Source organism: Vicugna pacos, unplaced genomic scaffold (genome assembly GCF_048564905.1).
Source record: "Vicugna pacos unplaced genomic scaffold, VicPac4 scaffold_105, whole genome shotgun sequence".
In the NCBI taxonomy this organism is placed as follows: Eukaryota; Metazoa; Chordata; class Mammalia; order Artiodactyla; family Camelidae; genus Vicugna; species Vicugna pacos.
The window spans coordinates 1,645,241-1,663,661 of NW_027328785.1; the positions used below are offsets into that span (position 1 = coordinate 1,645,241).

Consider the following 18,421-nt stretch of genomic DNA (forward strand, 5'->3'; position numbering starts at 1 on the left):
GACTTGGACACTGAAGACTACAATAGATGAGAGAGTCTGTTGAGAGAAATTAAGACCTAAATTCAAAGAGAATAATCCCATATTCATGGAGCAGAAGGCTTTATTCTACTAAGATGACAAAGGTCCATGAATAGATCTAAGGATTCAAAGAATGCCTACCCAAATCCCAGGTGGTATTTTGCAGGAATTGACAATCAATCTAAAATTCACGTGGAAAATCCAGGGGGTCAGAATACATGAGTGAATCTTGAAAAAGAAGAACAAAGTTCGAGGAATGGAAAGTCAGATGGAACCCACGGTTAATACAAAACCTCTTTAAGCTGAAAATAACTGAGATTCAAAATATGCAGAAGAAAACCTGTCATGGAAGCCAATTCTCTCCTTTCCCTTTTCCCTATTAAGTTAGGTTGATAAAAAAGCCTTTAACTTTCACCATTTAACATGGTAGGTACTTTTCTGGTTGGCTCCTGCGTGTGTATAAATAAAACGTTTCTCTCGTTCATCTCCTCTTTACTTCTGTGGGCTCTTTGGGAGGGACTCTGGATTATGGGGACCTGCTCTTTTCTCACCTTCTTTAGTGACATCTTTTGCCCATGGTGAAGTTCTTAAAAAAAAGAAAAGTCTCATTGGTTTTGGGTCAGATTTGGAACATGTATACCTTTGGAGACCCCCTGGAGGAACAAGGGGGTTCAATACTGCCTGGAGAATTCACTTGTCAAAATGCCTAACAAGACGCTATTTGCAAGGTTTTTTTTTTTTTTAAAGATTCTTACCCTAAAACAAATCCCCTATCTAAACCTCTTGGATGATCAAATATAAAGAAAAAAGGAGAATCATGTCTGGCCTAAGAACACTTGCTTAACAAAACAGAAGGACAGAATCAGTTTCAGAGCAAAAATTAAAATGCATTTATACCATCAACCCTCCCACCCTTTTGTACACTGTCCTCATGTAATCTGCCAGATGGCCCCCTGGAGAAGGCCCTTTGCCCGGAACTCGTGCTCATTTTCAGAGCTCGGCCAAGCGGGAGGTTGGTCCCCATGGCCTGAGAGGGGCTATGTGTGAAATCTTCTCTGCTGAGACCCAGTGGGCTGAAGGGAACTGTGTTCTCTGAGGGAGAGAGAGCACACCGAGCCTCTGTGGAGGCATCTCTGAGATCCTCCCAAAGGCACACATCTCTAACTCTGGACACGGGAATTTTTGATTAGCATCTTAGTTGGAAATCTCCTCCTGGATAGAAAGAAGCAGATTCAAGATGTTGCAATTGGATGGGCAGGTCGGCCTCTCGAATTAGTCGATGAGGAGGACACGCAATTCTCTGCAGAAGTAGGAACACCCATCCCTGCTCGGCTGACGTCATGTACAGAGAAACAGACGCGACTCTAGGGGGAATTCAAAACCCACCAACCTTTCTTACCGACGTCAACATCCCCACTTTATTCTCCTGTCAGGTCTCTGCACAAAAACTGTGGCTCATCCCCAAATATCACATACCCATCACCCTGTACCACTCTGTGTCTGTGTCCAACTCGAGCATTAAGGCCTGTGACCGTTACTGTTAATTCGTGTCCCCCTTTCTGCCCGTCTCCCGCCATCATCCCAGTCCAACCTCGGTGTCTCTCTCCAGGTCAGCAGTACTCTTCCCACTGGCTTCCCATCAGCTTACCTTGCCCTGCTTCCATTGCTTATTCCCCATACGTTACCCACAAGGGTCTTATTAAAGTATGAATCAGATCAAGTTGTTCCGCATTGCAAAATACTTTTGTGATTTTCCATTGTATTCAGAAGGATATCCAGAGTCCCTACCAAGGCCCTATGTGATCCGGGCCCTCACCGATCTCTGCAGCCTCAGCTCTCACCGTTCTGCTCCAGCCCATCTTCACCACCCCGATGGTCCCCACCAGGACAGCTGCGTTTCTAACTCCAAGTCTAGTACTTACACTTCTTCCGGCCTGGGAGGCTTTTCTTGTCTGTTACATACGTGGCTTATTCTTTTGCTTTATTCAGGACTTTGTTCAAATTATTTACCCTCAGAGAGGACTTATCTGACCAGATTATTTAGAATAGCATGCACATATTTCCTATTCAAACATTTTCCCTCCTAAAATGCTTTATGTTTCTTTGTGGCAATTATTAGTACCTGGTAGTACATCATATATTTATTTGCTTACTGGTTTACTGTCTGTCTTTCTTACTAGACCTATATTCATGGAACCACAAATAACTGTTTTAACCAGTAACTTTCAAACCACCTTTAAATGAATTCTTTTATAAGATGAGAATTTCAGAGGCTTCCACGGGTTGCTTAGGGGAAAAAAGAAAAAGGATTCAGGTTGAAATAATTTATTAAGGACCTGAGAGTTGGTTATTTATTTTATACATAGTAGTGTGTACCTGTTAATCCCAAACTCCTAATCTAGCAAAAGACCTAGCTGACTATTATTTTTAAAGGAATTTTTTTTCTTTTTAAACTGGGGTTGTTTGAGATCTCTTTTCTTCTTCATTATTTTTCTTTTTTTAAAGATTTTTTCTTATTATTTTTTTACATTGAGGTTCCGCAAATTGAATCCAGCATGTACTCTACCCCTTGAACTATACCATCCCCTCCAAAGACAATTATTTTTATACTTTGACAATACCATATTGAATTAAGATTTTTGTTCCATTTTCCCTTCATAGAGTTTATAACTGAGGGAGAGAGTCAGAGGAAGCCCTGGGCCAACCCTTCCTTCTCAGCGGGTCACTACACAGCAGAGGAGCTTGGCTGTCTCCAGGCCCAGCTCACCTTTCTGCTCTGAGGGCCGACTCAGGCCACTTCTCTTAAAAGCGGCGTGTTAGAAGCAGCAGAAAGCCAACTAGCGAGCAACAATGACAAAACTGACCCACCTGCAGTTGGACATCATCTGCTCTGAAACGAACCTCTTAAATTTCTTCTTATTAGTGGATGGTTTTCAAAAATATTCCCAAGGAGATGAATCTCACTCCATTTTTCTGGATTTCTTAGGCCTTCTATGACTTTAACTGCAGGCTTCATTTTCTGCACAACATCTGCAGGGAAGCCAGGCAGAAAACGTGAACAGACCCTGCAGGCCGCGGCTGAGGCCTCCCGTCAAACATCCTTGTTGTGCAGAGCCTACGTTCATGGGACCAGTTTCATTACTGCTGTAATTAGTTCTTGTCCAAGTGTCCCACCGGAAATGTTTCTAGATAGAACGTGGCCTGACGCAGATGAGCAGTGGGGATGTGGGGTGCAGATGACACACAGACTGGAAGGAGAAAAGGGAAATGTTTCTTCAGGCTTCAGTTTGGAAGATTTCTGATTTTTATATGGACATTAAACTTGGTCAGGCTGAAGCACCATTTGCTCTAAGACGGGGTGATGTACACGTATCCCTACAACTTCAAAAAATATGTTGAAGCTGGGCGTAACAGCCTAGGGGACAGACAGCTTTGAGTGACACCTCCGTTCCAGGATGCCTATGATCTAGGGCTCACAAAGAGGAAAAGAATACACATATTTTGCCTCTGTAGTTCTATGTGAAATTATTTTGACCCTTGCCGGATGGTGTAAGATCAGAGAGCATGTAGTCTTTCGTACATCGCAAAGACGACAAGTCTTCTTGATGAGTCAGCAGACTGTTTCCGATGGCCCGGGGTCTATGTCAGACATTAGCTGTCTAGACAAATACCACACAGCCCCCCATCCCTCAAGGAGATCACAGTGTGTCGTGGAAGGGAAAAATTTAAATAGGTTTTCAAAACAATTTGGTAAGAGTCACTTTGCATCATATATACTATATGTTCAGAGGGGCTCTTGCACTGCCTGGGGCTGTGTTCTAGAAGGTAGGGAAGGTGTCAGAGAGGAAATGCTTTCTGCACTGACATCTGACGGATTCCAGCAAATCTGTAGACCAGGAGAGTGCATGGTGGGGACGGGATTCTCAGCAGCTTGCGTGTCTCGTGCAGACCCCTGGTCATGTCTAAGACCACTTTGCACTTAGGGAAGGAACGTCAGTGAGGCTAGAGGCTGTGAGGAACTAACGGAAGCTGAGGCTGAAAAAAAGCAGCAACGAGGTGATGAGAAGGTGTGACGTTAAATCAGAGAGCGTGGACTTCCTCACACACGCAGCGTGGAATTCTTTGCGGTTTTAAGGAGGAGAGTGACACAGATTAGTCATTAAAAGTGAGCAAAGTGGATTGTTCACTCTAAAGTACAGCACTGGGGAGACTAGAAAGGGGTGGGAATTAATGCAGTGGGAGCGAGGAGCAGGGACTTAGTTGGGGGACATTAAGGAATAGAATTGTAGTACTGATGGGGGTGAGGGAGTGGAAAAGTAAAGGAAAACTCCCAGATGTTTGGCACAGAAAAGAGATGGGACAGTGATGCCATTGTTTGAAAAAGTAAAACTAGTTCTGGGCGAGTGTAAATCCAGACAAACAGAGCTTGAAATTTTTATGTGCTAACCAAATGTGAATGTCTACTTGTCAATTAGAAATATATTTCTGGGACTGAACTGAGATGTCCATGCTGGAAAAGATTTGACAGTTAATCATTGGACAGAGAGCAGTTGAAGCCATGGGAATAAATGCCACCCACTGACAGTTTACCAAAGAAAAGGGAAGGAGGGCACTTCTGGTTCAGAAAATATGGCAGACCAGAATCTTGAAGACCCACTCACTTAAGACACATAAAAACGTAGGACAAAATGCTGCCAGTGTTTTCCTGTTTTTTTTTTAAGGGCACGTTTATTGTGGTATGATACCTGTACAATAAAATACACATATTTCACATGTACTACTTGGTGAATTTGATAAATGTCTACACCCAGAAAACCATAACCACGATCAAGATAGCTAACATTTCCATCACTCCCCAAGAGGGGCACTTTTCGAATCCCCATATTTATCCCTTCCCATCCCCTTCTCTCCCTGTGAACCGTAAGTTTGTTTCTCTATGTCTGTGGGTCTGTTTATCTTCTGTATTTAAGTTCATAAGTTTCTTTTTTTGATTCCACATATAAGTGATATCATATGGCATTTTTCTCTTTTTCTGGTTTACTTCACTTAGAATGACTATCTCTACGTCCATCCATGTTGCTGCAAATGACATTATTTGTTTTTTCATGGCTGAGTAGTATTCCATTGTATAAATATACTACTACTTCTTTATCCAGTCACCTGTCAATGGACATTTGGGTTGTTGCCATGTCCTGGCTATTATAAATACTGCTGCTGTGAGCATTGAGGTGCATGTGACTTTTTGAATTAGAGTTTTCTTCTGACATATGCCCGGGAATGGGAAGGCTGGATCATGAGTTAAGTCCATTTTCAGTTTTTAAAGGAACCTCCACACTGACTTCTCTAGTGACAATGCAGCCCATCTTGTGAAAGCAGAGCCATGCTCAGAAAGTAATGGGTATTTCTAAGGGCCAGACATGAAGTGCAGTGAGTGTGGCCTGTTCAAGAATCAGAGGGCAGTCTGCCAGGGCTGGAGGAGAGTGACAAGGGAAGTGTGGTACAGGTAGGAGTCAGACCATGTGGGGACATGGCAGGCTGGGATAAGGAGCCTGGACTTCCAGTAATCCCTTGGTAACCATGGGGCACTGGTTCCAGGACTCACCCTGAAGTCAACATCCATGGATGCTGACGCCTCTTGTATAAAATGACATAGGACTTGCATGGGACTCATGTACATCCCCCCATCTACTTTTATATATATATACAAACTTTTTTTATTGAGTTATAGTCATTTTGCAAAGTTGTATCAAATTCCAGCATACAGCACAAGTTTTCAGTTATACATGAGTATACACATATATTTGTTGTCACTTTCTCTTTCACTGTGTCCTCCTGTGTACTTTAAGTTATCTCTAGATTACTCATGGTATCTAATACAACATGAATGTTATGTAAGTAGTTGCCAGTGTATGGCAAATTCAAGTGTTGCTTTTTGAAACTTTCTGTTTTTTCAACAATATTTTCAATCCACCGTTAGTTGAATCTGCTGGATAGGGAGGCCCTAGATATGGAGAATCCCCAAGCTCCTCCTTCCCACATCCTATATTTTCACTGCAAGCACTGAAGGGGTCCAAACATAGAAGAGACCCATCTACCTGCTGGAAACCCTGAGGAATTCCGTCAGCGTATGTAGAGCAGGAGAGAAGGTTTAGGGCCAACTAGTGGGAAAGGAGGGCCTGCCTGGAGAGGATGGAGGAAGGACAGTAGTGGAAGCCATCACGTACTCTTACTGGAACTAGCTGACAGCAGTGAGGGACGCCAAGGAACTGGGTACACGTCACGTGTGGGGCGATCCTGGCCACCAGGTGCAGGGTTCACATAACTGGGACCCAGTTTGCAAGATCAAAATAACAAGGAGGCAAAGGGGCTGCCTCAGTCCCAGGATCCTGACAATGGCCACAGCGACGTGACCCCAGCTAATGCGGTTCCCCTAGTAAGCCAGAAAAACGAAACTCTGAGCCAAGATATTGCAGATTCCACTGCAGCCACATGGATAACTAGATCTCTAACCTGACAAAATGTAACCACCAGAAACAGGAATCTTTCCTTTTCTCTTCCTTTGGAACTTTGGACAGGGAGTCACAAATCTTTGACGGGAACCACCTATAAACCAATAGAGAGCTCACTTTTTCAGGAATAAGCATGGAGAAAAAGAGTGGAGTGATGGTTTAAAGCAGAAGTCAAAGTTGAAGCCCATCTGAGAAATGGTAAAAACATGTTTCTCAATGAATTCGAGTTATGGCAAAAAGAAGGAGGAAGGTTAAGGAAATCTCTATTAATATCCATTCACCATAAAAGACTAGCCAGCCATAAAAAGACAACACCTTAAATTAATAATTTTTTTTTTTTGGTGATGAAAATCAATGCCTTAATTTAAAACAAGGCTTGGGCCATCAACAACACTCTGAGAATTGTTGACGAGGAGAACATAAATCTGCATATAGATATGTAAGTGTTCCAAGTCCACCACTCAAAAACAATTAGTCAATAATGTGTCCAGTTGATTGGGAAATCCCAATAAGTAAATAACTCAAAAGTGGGAAAGACATGGGATTAAATAGTGGTAGTGAGCAATGAAATCCAAGATGTATATACCTATATTTTCTTTGTTAATGTAACAAACTTAAAGCAACTGTCTAAAAAGTAGTAACTGGAGCACACAAACACACACACACACAATTTAGAACAACAGAGAGGTAAAATATGCTAAATTTATCATTATTGAGGAACAGGATCTAATAGATTATTTCATTTTTGAGACTCTTATAGGAATACTGGTCCAATTGCATAAAAATTTATGAACTTACAGATGATTTATAAAGATTTAGAGAGAATTTTCTTTAAGAGGCAATATAGCTTCCAAATCACTGAAGAGAAAATTAACAATAAAAAAATTAATTAATCTAGGTAATATGGAGTAACACTGACCATATTTACCACCCTAAAATAAACCACAAAATGGATAAAATATATGAAGCAATGATTTTTAAGACACGTGGAAACAATCATCCACTAGGACCTTGCCTTGCCACCTCGATACCAAGGCTCCTAGGCCTCCTACTGCCATCACAAAGGATGTCCACCAGGAGGCGACATTTCCTTCCTCTGCTCCTACTGCAGAGCCAGTCCTGAGCAGTCCTTTTCCAGGTGTTGGCAGGCAGCTCCCAGAAGTGCTCTCGTGGGCCTTGGTCCCTTTTGGCCACCAGCAAAGGGATCAAGGATGAGCAGTGAGCCTCCTTCCTCATCCAAGACCTAGGAAACTATCTGACTTCTGAGCAGCCCTTCACTCTTGTCTGCTGTCTGGTACTCTCCACCCGGCTTCCCGAGTCCCCGGCACGGGCAGCCTGCACGCTGGCCACAGCCCATCAGAATCTGTTCCCCCGCCAAGAGGCCACGCATGATCATGAGCAGGGCTCCAGGCCTCTGGAGCAGTGCGGCTTGGACTGGGTCCTGGCCCTGGGCGCACGAGCTCCATGCCCTTGGTTGAGTCAGTCAACATCTCTAAGCTACAGTTTCCTCATCAGTAAAATGAGGACATAATCAATATGGAAAAAAAACAGAATCTGAGGGGGACTAAATTTCTGGAGATTGAAGATAATTTTAATTTTGATTTATACAGCAAAGGACATCATACAATTTTTACTACATCGTATTTCTAAAGGACAGCTTCTACTATTAAAAGTAATGCATGCACGTACACACAAACACACGTGCAGACACACTGGCTCTAGTCCACATACATCCCCACGGGCACACACACATGGAGTCATGTACCACCCACACACCCATAACATACGCACAACCACACACATCCTCAGGCGCACACACACACATAACATACAGAACCACATACATCCCCAGGTGCACGTGAGCACACACAAACACACAGTCATGTACAACACACGTCCCCAGGTGCGCGCGTGCACACACACACGTCTTACACACTTTGGCGTTATTCTAAATCAATTTACAATTGAGGGTCACAGTGTCCATTGTTTTATCCACTCAGAAGGTCCTGACTTTGGAGCGTGAAGCAGGAGCTCTCCTCTCTGGAGATGGTCTTTACCAATTACAGTCTCAGTAGAGCCAACATAACTGCTCTGGACCTTTGGAAGTGCAGGCCAGAGCATACCTGGGAGCTCACATCCTGTACATGTAAACATGTTAAGTGCAGTAGGTTCTAAAGTCCTGCCTTTACAAATATACGTTCATTATAAGGGGGAAGACCAGGTTCAAATTTAGAATTCCAAGACACAGGGGAGTCCGGCAAAGAAAGTGAGCGTGTGGGGAGAGCTGATTCCCAGTCTCTGACCACTAGCCTGATCCTTTTCTTCCCAATGCTGGGTCCATCCCTTGCCACAAGTGGCCTTGGATGTTCACAGGGGGACACTCAAAACTCACATTCGGGATCTGCTCATACCCTCCATACATACAGCTGCCCTTTGGCCTCTCTGTGAGTCCTGGGAATCTGAGCTTCCGGGAGAGCCGGTGCAGGCACTAGGAATGGGTCAGGGGCTGCTGAGACAGGGCATCTGGGGTCCTGGGCTTCTAGAGCATGGGATGGAGCCAATGACCCTGCCCCCTTGGCCCTGCTGACTCCACCCCATGGAGGGCGTGGCCAGAGGAAGTGTCAGGGCCAGAGGGACCCTCTGCAGTGCAGGACCCAGGGCAGCGGGCCCCCTTGCCGGGGTCTAAGAGCAGAAGGCCTAAGGAAAGGTCTGAAGAGGCTGTAAGGTATCTTCATTCCCATTAATTAAACAAAAATAAAAGCATACCACAGGCGTGAGTGGAAAGGGATTTGTTAGAACAAGGGAAGGCACTTGCCAAGGTCTGGCCATAGAGGGCTGGTGGGTTTGTCAGGTTGATGAGGAACCAAGAGGCTGTTAGTCCCTTCTGGGTCTAAACACCTCTTGAATTCCTCCGGGTGACACTGAAATGCAGTGAGACACGGAACTCTCTTAAGTTGTTAAAATCTTCATGGTGAACCATTCAACTCTCTCCTCATTCTTGGCTGCGAAAGCACGATAAACACAGGCCAGAAACTCATCAGCCTGTTGGTTGGTTCACTATCCGTCTGGCGCCTCCTCTTGTAGGAGCCTTTATCACATCACCCAGGGCTGACCCGGCTCAGGATTATAGCTGATTTTCCGCAGGTTGCATCACTTGCTAGTGACATGAAGCAGGCACATTAGCCACCTCCCAAACACTGAGGCTCCTCCTGGGAGGAGCCTTCAGACCCCCAATCCAGCCTCTGCACCACGATGTTCCTTAGTGTCACTACCGGTTTGCTGCCTTGGCCTCTAGCTTTGACCAGATCCTCGCCAGATTGTCGATAAATATCACCCATATACCACATCTAAGCTTGCGGTCCAGATGTGACCATGGTTCTTATTTTCTTCCCATCGATGGATTGTTTGATCTTTGAGTAATCATGTCGACAGCAAGGCCAGTACAGCCCTCTTGAGGCCTCCCCGAGCCGCCTCTGTGTATAACTGTCCTAGCACCCCAGGGGATCGGGTCTGAAGCCTGGCACTCAGACACGAGGATGTCAGCTGGAGAGACAGGAATCCACTCCTGCTGTGGCTTCTGCTGTGGCTCAATGTGGCCATAAAAACGGATCCCACAGGCCCTGACGTCACTTGACTCACTGCAGGGATGCTCCCACACTGCCACGTTCCCCCAGAGACTGAGGGCTTTCTGCTTGTTCCGGAAGGCCCCACCCCTGAGGGGACACTGGGTCCAGTGGAGCGTCCAGCCTGCTTCCCCGCCAGCCCTTAGGGCCTTTGTGGGGCCTGGAACATCAACTAACCTCCCCTTAGGGACCCCTTTGTCCTTTGCAGCCAACAGACCTAGGTCATAAGCACTTTAACTCACCTGAGGGTGTTTTCCTCACTTCAGGGGCAGTGAGGACTGGGCTTCTTCACACTCCAAGTGCCCCCGGTCTGGATGCAGACAGTCTGGCTCTCCCCCCAGTCCTGCAGGTTCCGGCCACACCTCCTGCTGGTCACGGAGTCTGTGCTGTATTCTCTTCCAGGACAACAGGTGCACTCTGCCCCCCGCCCCGTCCCCACCAGCAGTGGCAGAGGTGGAGGACAGGCGGGTGAGCTTGGGCCTGAGACACTGCCCTGAAATCAGTGCCCCAGTGGCCGCTGGTGACTAGAGGGACCACGGGGAAGAAGGCAGCATGGGATGGGAGGGGGAGGAAGGTTCAGGATAACGAGGTGAAAAGGGGAACAGATAGCACCGTGAGGACCTCGACCATGAAAGGGAAGAAGATAGACAGTGACAGCTGGAGCGGTGTTGGCGTTAAAAGCTGCGGGCATTTTCATTTAATTTTATTAATTACCATTACATATAGTGACATGTTTTTATTTGATTAAAGATTAGGTGCCATGTCATATAACAGGATATAGTATATTATTTATTAAATAATATATAATAGTAGATATACTAGCATGTTATGTTCTGTTTATTTATTATCAGATAGTATATAATACATATGTAGTTATTTATATACATAATATATAATTCATGCATCTATATAATATATAACACATAACAATGTAGGATTATGAATATTATATTTTATAACAAGATTACATAACAATAATGATGTAATATTATCCATTGTATATCTTGGCTCATGACACATTCTCACCTTAGGTGCCTGTCAGAAGTATTTATGTATTAAAATTAATATTATAAGAAACAGTTGTGAACCTGTCACCCAGCACCAGAACAGGACTATTGACAGTGACATACTGTGTCCTATCCTGCCCTAGGCCTCTTCTCACAGGAAGCAACCAGCATCCTGAATCCTGGCTTACACTTGCCTTGTGTTACTTTCACACACACAACATTTAAGATCAGTTAAAACAAATGAACTGCAGGTACATGCAACGAAGTGGATGCATCATACACCCTATGTTAAATTGAAAAAGTAAGCCCAAGAAGGTAGCCTATAGTGTGCTAAGCTTTTAACTGTGTATATATATGTCAACTAAACTCACTAAATTAAGAACAACTACAGCTAGAGTCCAGGTGGGAGAGGGACAGATAAAAGGTGAGGTGAGCAGATTTGCTGCAGGTGAGCGAGTTCCCTTCAAGTAACATGTCATTCTCTCTGAAGCAGGAGGCAAGGCCATCTGCTGGGAGTCAGGGAAGAGACAGAGGGAAGCTTAGAGGTGTGCAGAGAGCATAGAATGTTGACACCACTGTGTGGCAAGTGGGGAAATGTGCTCACTAGAGAAATCCTGGAGGATTGCCTGGCAGTGGCAACATGCTGGGCATTGATTTGTAGTCTTAGAAATCTGTGCTGGGAGAGCCTGCTGCCTGCAGGCTCAGAACAAATAGAGCTGGGTGAACCGAGATGGAAGTCATCCTGGTGAGGAAATGAAAAGATCGAGGGTCAAGGGGGTTTTGTTTGTCATAAAGAGAGTGCTGACTGTGGATGCAGAGCTGGAAGGTGGGGAAGTGGAAGTAAGAGGAACGTGGACAGGTAGGAAAGCAGAGGAGTCAGTGCATGATGCCCCAGTGAGGGTGAAGGAGGGCCAACGAGGCTGGTGGAGAAGCAGCTGGATGGCTAGAGTTGGGCACATAAAGGAGAGAGGCTGGACCTGGGGTGGAGACACGCCCGGGTATGAGCCCGGGGGTAGGGTGAATGGGAGGTGTCTGGCTCAGGCTGACGGAGAAGAAGACCCTACAATGACCATTCTGGGTGGTGGAGGGAGAATCAACATTGACGTCTTGATGGTAGGCGGTGAGGCAATACAGAGTTGGTGGTCCAGCTGCTCCTGACTGAGGCAGATGAGCAGGGAGGCCAGGGTGGCAGGCACTGCTAGGAATGGACTGGGTTTTCCAGGTGTTCCCAAGAGAGGAGGAGAAATCACCTCATGGGGGAAAGTGAGCACAAGGAGGTCAACCCAGGCTCCTGATCAAACGGAGAGTGTGAGGGGGCAAATCGTCAACTCCAGAGATGGTGGCCTAGGAAGCAGGGACCATGGGTGAAGTGAGGGGACACTCAGAGAAGAGAGAGAGATGAGTCTTCTGGGTGTAGGGGGAAGAGAGGCCCCAGGACAAAGGAGCACAGGGGCACAGTGATGAGGATGGACTGGCTCTGTTGTGACACTGCAGGAATGGCTGGATCTTTGTCCTGAGGGCTTAGTTTGGGGGGGCTACTGGCCTCATGAGGGCCCCCCTCTCAGCAGCCTGGACAGATGCTCCCGCTCCTGATAGCTCTGTGGCCACCACTGTTCCCGGAAGGGCTCTGCCTCCATCTTCTATCAGACATTCCTGCCCAGTCCCCGACTGCCAGCGAGGGAGCCTGGGCCTCAAAGCCGTTTGCCGTGGAGGGACACAGGCTCCTTGGAGAAGCAGGCTGATCTTATTTTTCTCCGTAACCCACGGCCTAGCAAAGCGCCAGCCTATGGGTGGGCCATTCAGGGGCTCGGATACTTCTTAAATTAACTCAAAGCAGTAGAATAGCAGAGCTGCAGGAAGTGACCACTGAGCTCACAGAGTTCACTGCCCACACCCCCATTCTACAGATGAAGAAACAGAGGCCAAGCAGCCAAGGTCATGCTGCTCTTTAATGCTGGCCTCTGTTGGGCATACCAAGTGATGAGCTGCACTGAAGGGCCTGAGAGGGGGCTCTGGGGTCAGACAGCTTGGGTTCAAGTCCCACCCCTGCCATTTACTAGCTGTGTGATTAATGACTGTCCTTCCTGTAAAGTGCCACCTCATTTGTTTGTCATGAACACAGAGTTCCTTGAACAGCAGGACAGAATTCTTTAAAAGTTTGCTGTTGCTTTTGTTACTATTATCACCAAGTGAACCCTGAAATGAAGAACAAAGACAGCAAGATTTTTTATTTTAAAAGATTTTAAAATACGATGATGACTGTTTGATTTAATCTATTCAAGTTTGCATTTGACCATTATTAACAACTGCACAATGGATGACTTTTGAGGAAATGTTACTTCATGTCTTTAATTCTCACTAACTACACAGGCTATTCAACAGGAAGCAATTTTTTTTCCAGGAAGAGGGACAAAAAGTTAACAATATCTCTGTACCTCTCAGTTCCCAGTGAGTTGGTTGTGATCTGTCAACCCAACTTTGGGGAATTGCCCGCTCCTCCTGGGCTGGCTGCACTGCCACGTGGCCTCCAGGGGGCGATTTACCCCCACACGAATCCAGTATCTTGGTTCATATCTTTGCTTCAGATCCCTCAAGGACTGCCCATGCACCAGGGCCCCATCTGCCCCGCCAGTCTCACCTGCTGGCCTCCAGGAAACTATCCTGGGTCTCAACCATCCTCTGTTCCTATGCCCGCCCCACTACTCTTCATTTTGTCCTTCAAGTGTGGGCTCCTGTGGCTTGCCACCAAGCAGGGGTCTCCCAGTCCTCCACCTTGGGGAACTGCATCGTCCTGCACAGTGCCTAGCGAAACTGCGTGGAGGCCGGAAGAATACAGAACAACAGGTGCTCAGAGGGGCTGCCTTTCCCACTGCAGGGGCCCTGGAGAGCTTTCTCCCAGCTGGTTATTCACAGGCGCTGAAGCTGTGGAATCTCGATCTTACCATTTTAAAGGGCATCATCACTAATTACAAAAGAAATCATTTTTTCAGTAGCAAAAGGAGAAAAGACTTTGTGCCCCATGCCCCCATCTTTCTTCCTCCGCCTTCAGAGGTGATTCTCACTCTCTGGGCAAGGGTAGAAAGCAACAAACAGAATATTATTTTTCAATGATTCTACTTTCCCACTCTGAAGATTGCATCCCAAGACTGATGAAGGCTAGGATGGTTTGGCTTCCCTGTACTGAGTATTCAGAGGCTCAGGGTGGAGGGGGTTAGGGAGATAATTCAGCATTATGGAACCAAACAGAGACATTAAAAGGTTCTACTCTAAACAGAAAGGAAGCAGGATGCTATAGAAATGGGAAAACCATCATTGGAAATGAAATAACGAGTTACAAGACAATAAACATGAAGATGTAAAAAAGAAAAAGTATATCAAAATACAAAAAGGTGGAAAAGGGAGACAGTAGCAAGAAAAGATAGATTTTTTTCTCTTTCTTTTTCCTTTTTCTCATTATTCTTAGGATGTGTTGGAGCCTACGTGATTATCAGTCTAAAGGAAATAGATATGATAATGGGTTGATATACTTGAAAAATAGGGTAACCACAAATCGAAAGCATATAATAGAGTTGAAAAAAAAAAACCAAAAAAGAAACAAACTCTAAATGGCTTAAAGACTTAAACATTAGACAAGACGCTAAAAAACTCTCAGAAGAAAACATAGGCAAAACATTATTTGACATATATCTCAGCAGTGTTTTCCTAGGGCAATCCACCCAAGCAACAGAAAATAAAAGCCAAAATAAACAAATGGGACCTAGTTACACCTATCAGCTATTTCAAAGCAATAGAAACCATAAGCAAAATGAAAAGACAACCTATGGAATGTGAGAAAATATTTGCAAAAGATGAGACTGAACATGGCTTAACTTGTAGACTATAAAAATAGTTCATACAACTTAATAAGAAAAAAAAATAAACAACCCAATCCAAAAATGGGCAGAACAACTAAACAAGCAATTCTCCAATGAAGATATACAAATGGCCAATAGGCATATGAAAAAAAGGCACAATATCGCTAATTATCTTAGAAATGCAAATCAAAACTACAATAAGTTATCATCTCACACTACTCAGAATGGCCACCATTCAAACATCCACTCACCATAAATGCTGGAGAGGCTTGGGGAAAAGGGAACCCTCCTACATTATTGCTGGGAATGTAGTTTGGTGAAGCCAATGTGGAAAACAATATGGAGATACCTCAAAAGACTGAAAAAAGACATCATTTGATCCAGCAATCCCACTCCTGGGCATATATCCAGAGGGAACCTTAATTTCAAAATATACCTGCACCCCAATGTTCACAGCAGCATTGTTTTCAATGACCAAGACATAGAAGCAACCTAAACGCCCACTGACAAATGACTGGATAAAGATGTAGTATTTAGATATAAAAGAATATTACACAGTTGTAACAAAGAAGGAAATAATGCCATTTACAGCAACATGGATGGACTTGGAGATTATCACACTAAAGTGAAATAACTCAGACAGAGAAAGACAAGTAACATATGATACCACTTATATGTGGAATTTTTAAAAAAGATACAAATAAACTTATTTACAAAACAAAAACAGACTCACAGACTTAGGAAACAAACTTAGGAGTTTGGGATTAACAATTACAAACTACTATATGTAAAACAGACATACAGCAAGGATTCACTGTAGAACACAGGGGAAAATGTTCAGTATCTTGCAACCTATAATGGAAAAGAACCTGAAAAAGAATAGACTATGTATATGTACAACTGAATCACTATGCTGTATACCTGAAACTAACAAAACAGCTGTATATCTGAAACTAACTAAACATTGTAAATCAACCACATTTCAATTAAAAAAAAAGATAAGCTCTAAATAGCTGTATTCAAAGAAAATCTTCAAATCTTACCTCCTACAAAAAGTAAAATGGGAAGCTTGAGCAGGACCAAATTATACTGAATGAGAGGTTACATACCTTCTCCAGCACGTGGCCCATGGTACACATACATCGTGTTTTCCTTCAGGTAAGAATGGCCCTTACTGCCCAGGGAGCGAGTCCTGCTGGGACAAGGCCTCTGTGGCAGTGGCCTCCTTGTCACCGCTCCATCTCACCAGAAGGCCAGGGTTTTCAGAGGGGAGGGAACACAGAGCTCATACACTTCAGATATATTTCCTGAGAAAAACTGTGGAAAGACCAAATTCACCTGCAGTGCAGGAAACATGAGCACGGCCCCTAAGCAGACTGACAAACCCGAAGCAAGACGGCCCGATGTTCACATCGGAACCAGAACAAAAACCGTCTGGCCCCAGTTAAACGATCACCGTCTCACCTGCAATGAACTGTTCGTACTCATTGTCAGGGATGTTTCTGTTGAGACTTGAGAGATCAAAAAAGTCAGACCAGGGAATCCGGACCTGGTGGATGTCCAGGCTCTGCTAATGGTAGAGGCGGCCCCAAGGGGGTATCACCAGCACCGACTCTTCCATTTTCAGCAGGGTCTTCAGGAGGAAGGCGATGTGGATACAGACGCCCCTACGGAGGCTGAAGCCCTCCGGAGGGTTGACATAACACAGAAGGTACCTGGCAGGGAGCAAAGGAGAGCGGGTCTTCAGAGCCAGGTCTCTGCACAGGAATCCCGGCTTAGATAGAACAGATACAATGGGAATCTCTGCACAGCACATGGCCTAGACTCAAGACACGTTCAGCAGCTTCTGGTTTGTATAGTGGAGGCACTGCCCACCGATCTCTGTGTGGCCAATTATTTCGAGTCCGGGAGCACATGCAGAAGACATCTTGGCATCTGTCTATCAACGCTAAGCACCTGACTAGTACCTGAGCACCCGTTCTCCAGGGAATCTCAAACTTCTTGGCCTAAAGACCCCTGTACACTCTTAAATACTGAGGACTTCAAAAGGCTGCTGTTTATGTGGGTTAAATCTATCAATAGTTCCTGTGTTAGAAGTTAAATAAGAACTTTAAAAAATGCTTATGAGTTCACTTAAAAATAATAACAACCTACTACATGATACCATTAATACTCTTAAGCAAAAAATAAGTATATTTTTCTAAACAAAAATCATTAATGAGAGGAATAGCAGTGATTTTAATTTCTGAGAATCTCTTTTGGACTGGTGAGAGCTTAATTCTATCTGCCTCTACATTACCTGTTTTGTGATATCACAGACTAGGTTTTCCCTGGAAAACCCCACAGGAAACTCGGGAGTGCAAGAGTGTGCAAAAGGCAGGTGACTTCCCGGCGTTCCTACGAAAATAGTCTTGCATCTCAGGGGCCTCGGACTCACTTTGATAACTGCTGCCCTACCCTAGGCGAGACTCTCCTACACAAGAGCCAGGCAAGTGTCCTGGCTTCTTTAATGAGTTACCTCAGCAACACCCCTCCCTTCTCTGTGTTAATGTTTCCCACAACCTCCATTACTGCAGATGAGGATGTAATCCTCAACTGAGGCCTCTAATCCCAGAAGACTACCAACCTTGAAAGGGAGGGCCCATCTACCATCTCTACACCCCGCACAGTCTATTTTGAGTCAAGCCCTAGATAACTGCTAATTGACACTGACCCTTGTCTTATTCCTGAGTTTTAGCGAAGGAGCCAACATCTGGATGGAACTGAAATTTCCCTGCTGATATACAAGGCTGATAAACCACCCTATTCCAACATCTGATTCTGGGGCTCTTCAAAACGCGGGTAAGGCCCCGCTTCATAAAAGACGAGTCCTCCACCTGCCCTTCCCAGGGGTTCTGGGAGGCCGCGGCCACGCAGGGCTACCCGGACTCGCGGTCCAAGCCCCAGAGCCCGAGGGGGAGGAAAGCCGGAGGCTGTGCCCCAGCCCTGTCCCCCCCGCCCCAACCCGCTCCCCGGCACCACAGCCCTCCCCGGCCGCCACACCAACCCGGATCCCACCCCGGTCCATGTCCACTGGCCCCGCCAACGGCGCTGCCGTACGTTTACCGTCTGTGAGACGCCGCCCCAGAAAGGATGTCGGCCGCCGACTGACGCGGCCAGAACTAGTGGCCCGGCCAAGCAAGCCGCCATCCCCAGCAGCAAACACCGCCATGGTCCCGGGCAGCTGCACACTTCCGGAGCCCGCTGCCTGCCCCAGAAGCGCACGCCAGCCCGCGAGGAGCGCGGCGTCTTTATCCATGGCAACGCCGCGGGGCCCTCCCCTAGCGCTTGCGTCTGCGTCCTCCCGAGGCTAGACGTGCGAGAGCAGAACTTTCGGAGCCAATGGGAGCAAGGGCGCGGCCAGGACGGGG

The 18,421-nt window shown here is 45.7% G+C and overlaps 1 long non-coding RNA gene across 1 annotated transcript; it reads right to left on the minus strand.

Annotated features, from left to right (window-relative positions):
- Nucleotides 1-13,323: 13,323 nt before the first annotated feature.
- On the minus strand, nt 13,324-18,343 carry LOC140694851 (uncharacterized). Its single transcript, XR_012070494.1, has 4 exons — nt 18,117-18,343; nt 16,476-16,726; nt 16,121-16,328; nt 13,324-13,353 (listed from the first exon to the last, which is right to left on the minus strand). It is a non-coding gene; the product is annotated as an uncharacterized lncRNA (long non-coding RNA).
- Between the last annotated feature and the right edge of the window lie 78 nt (nt 18,344-18,421).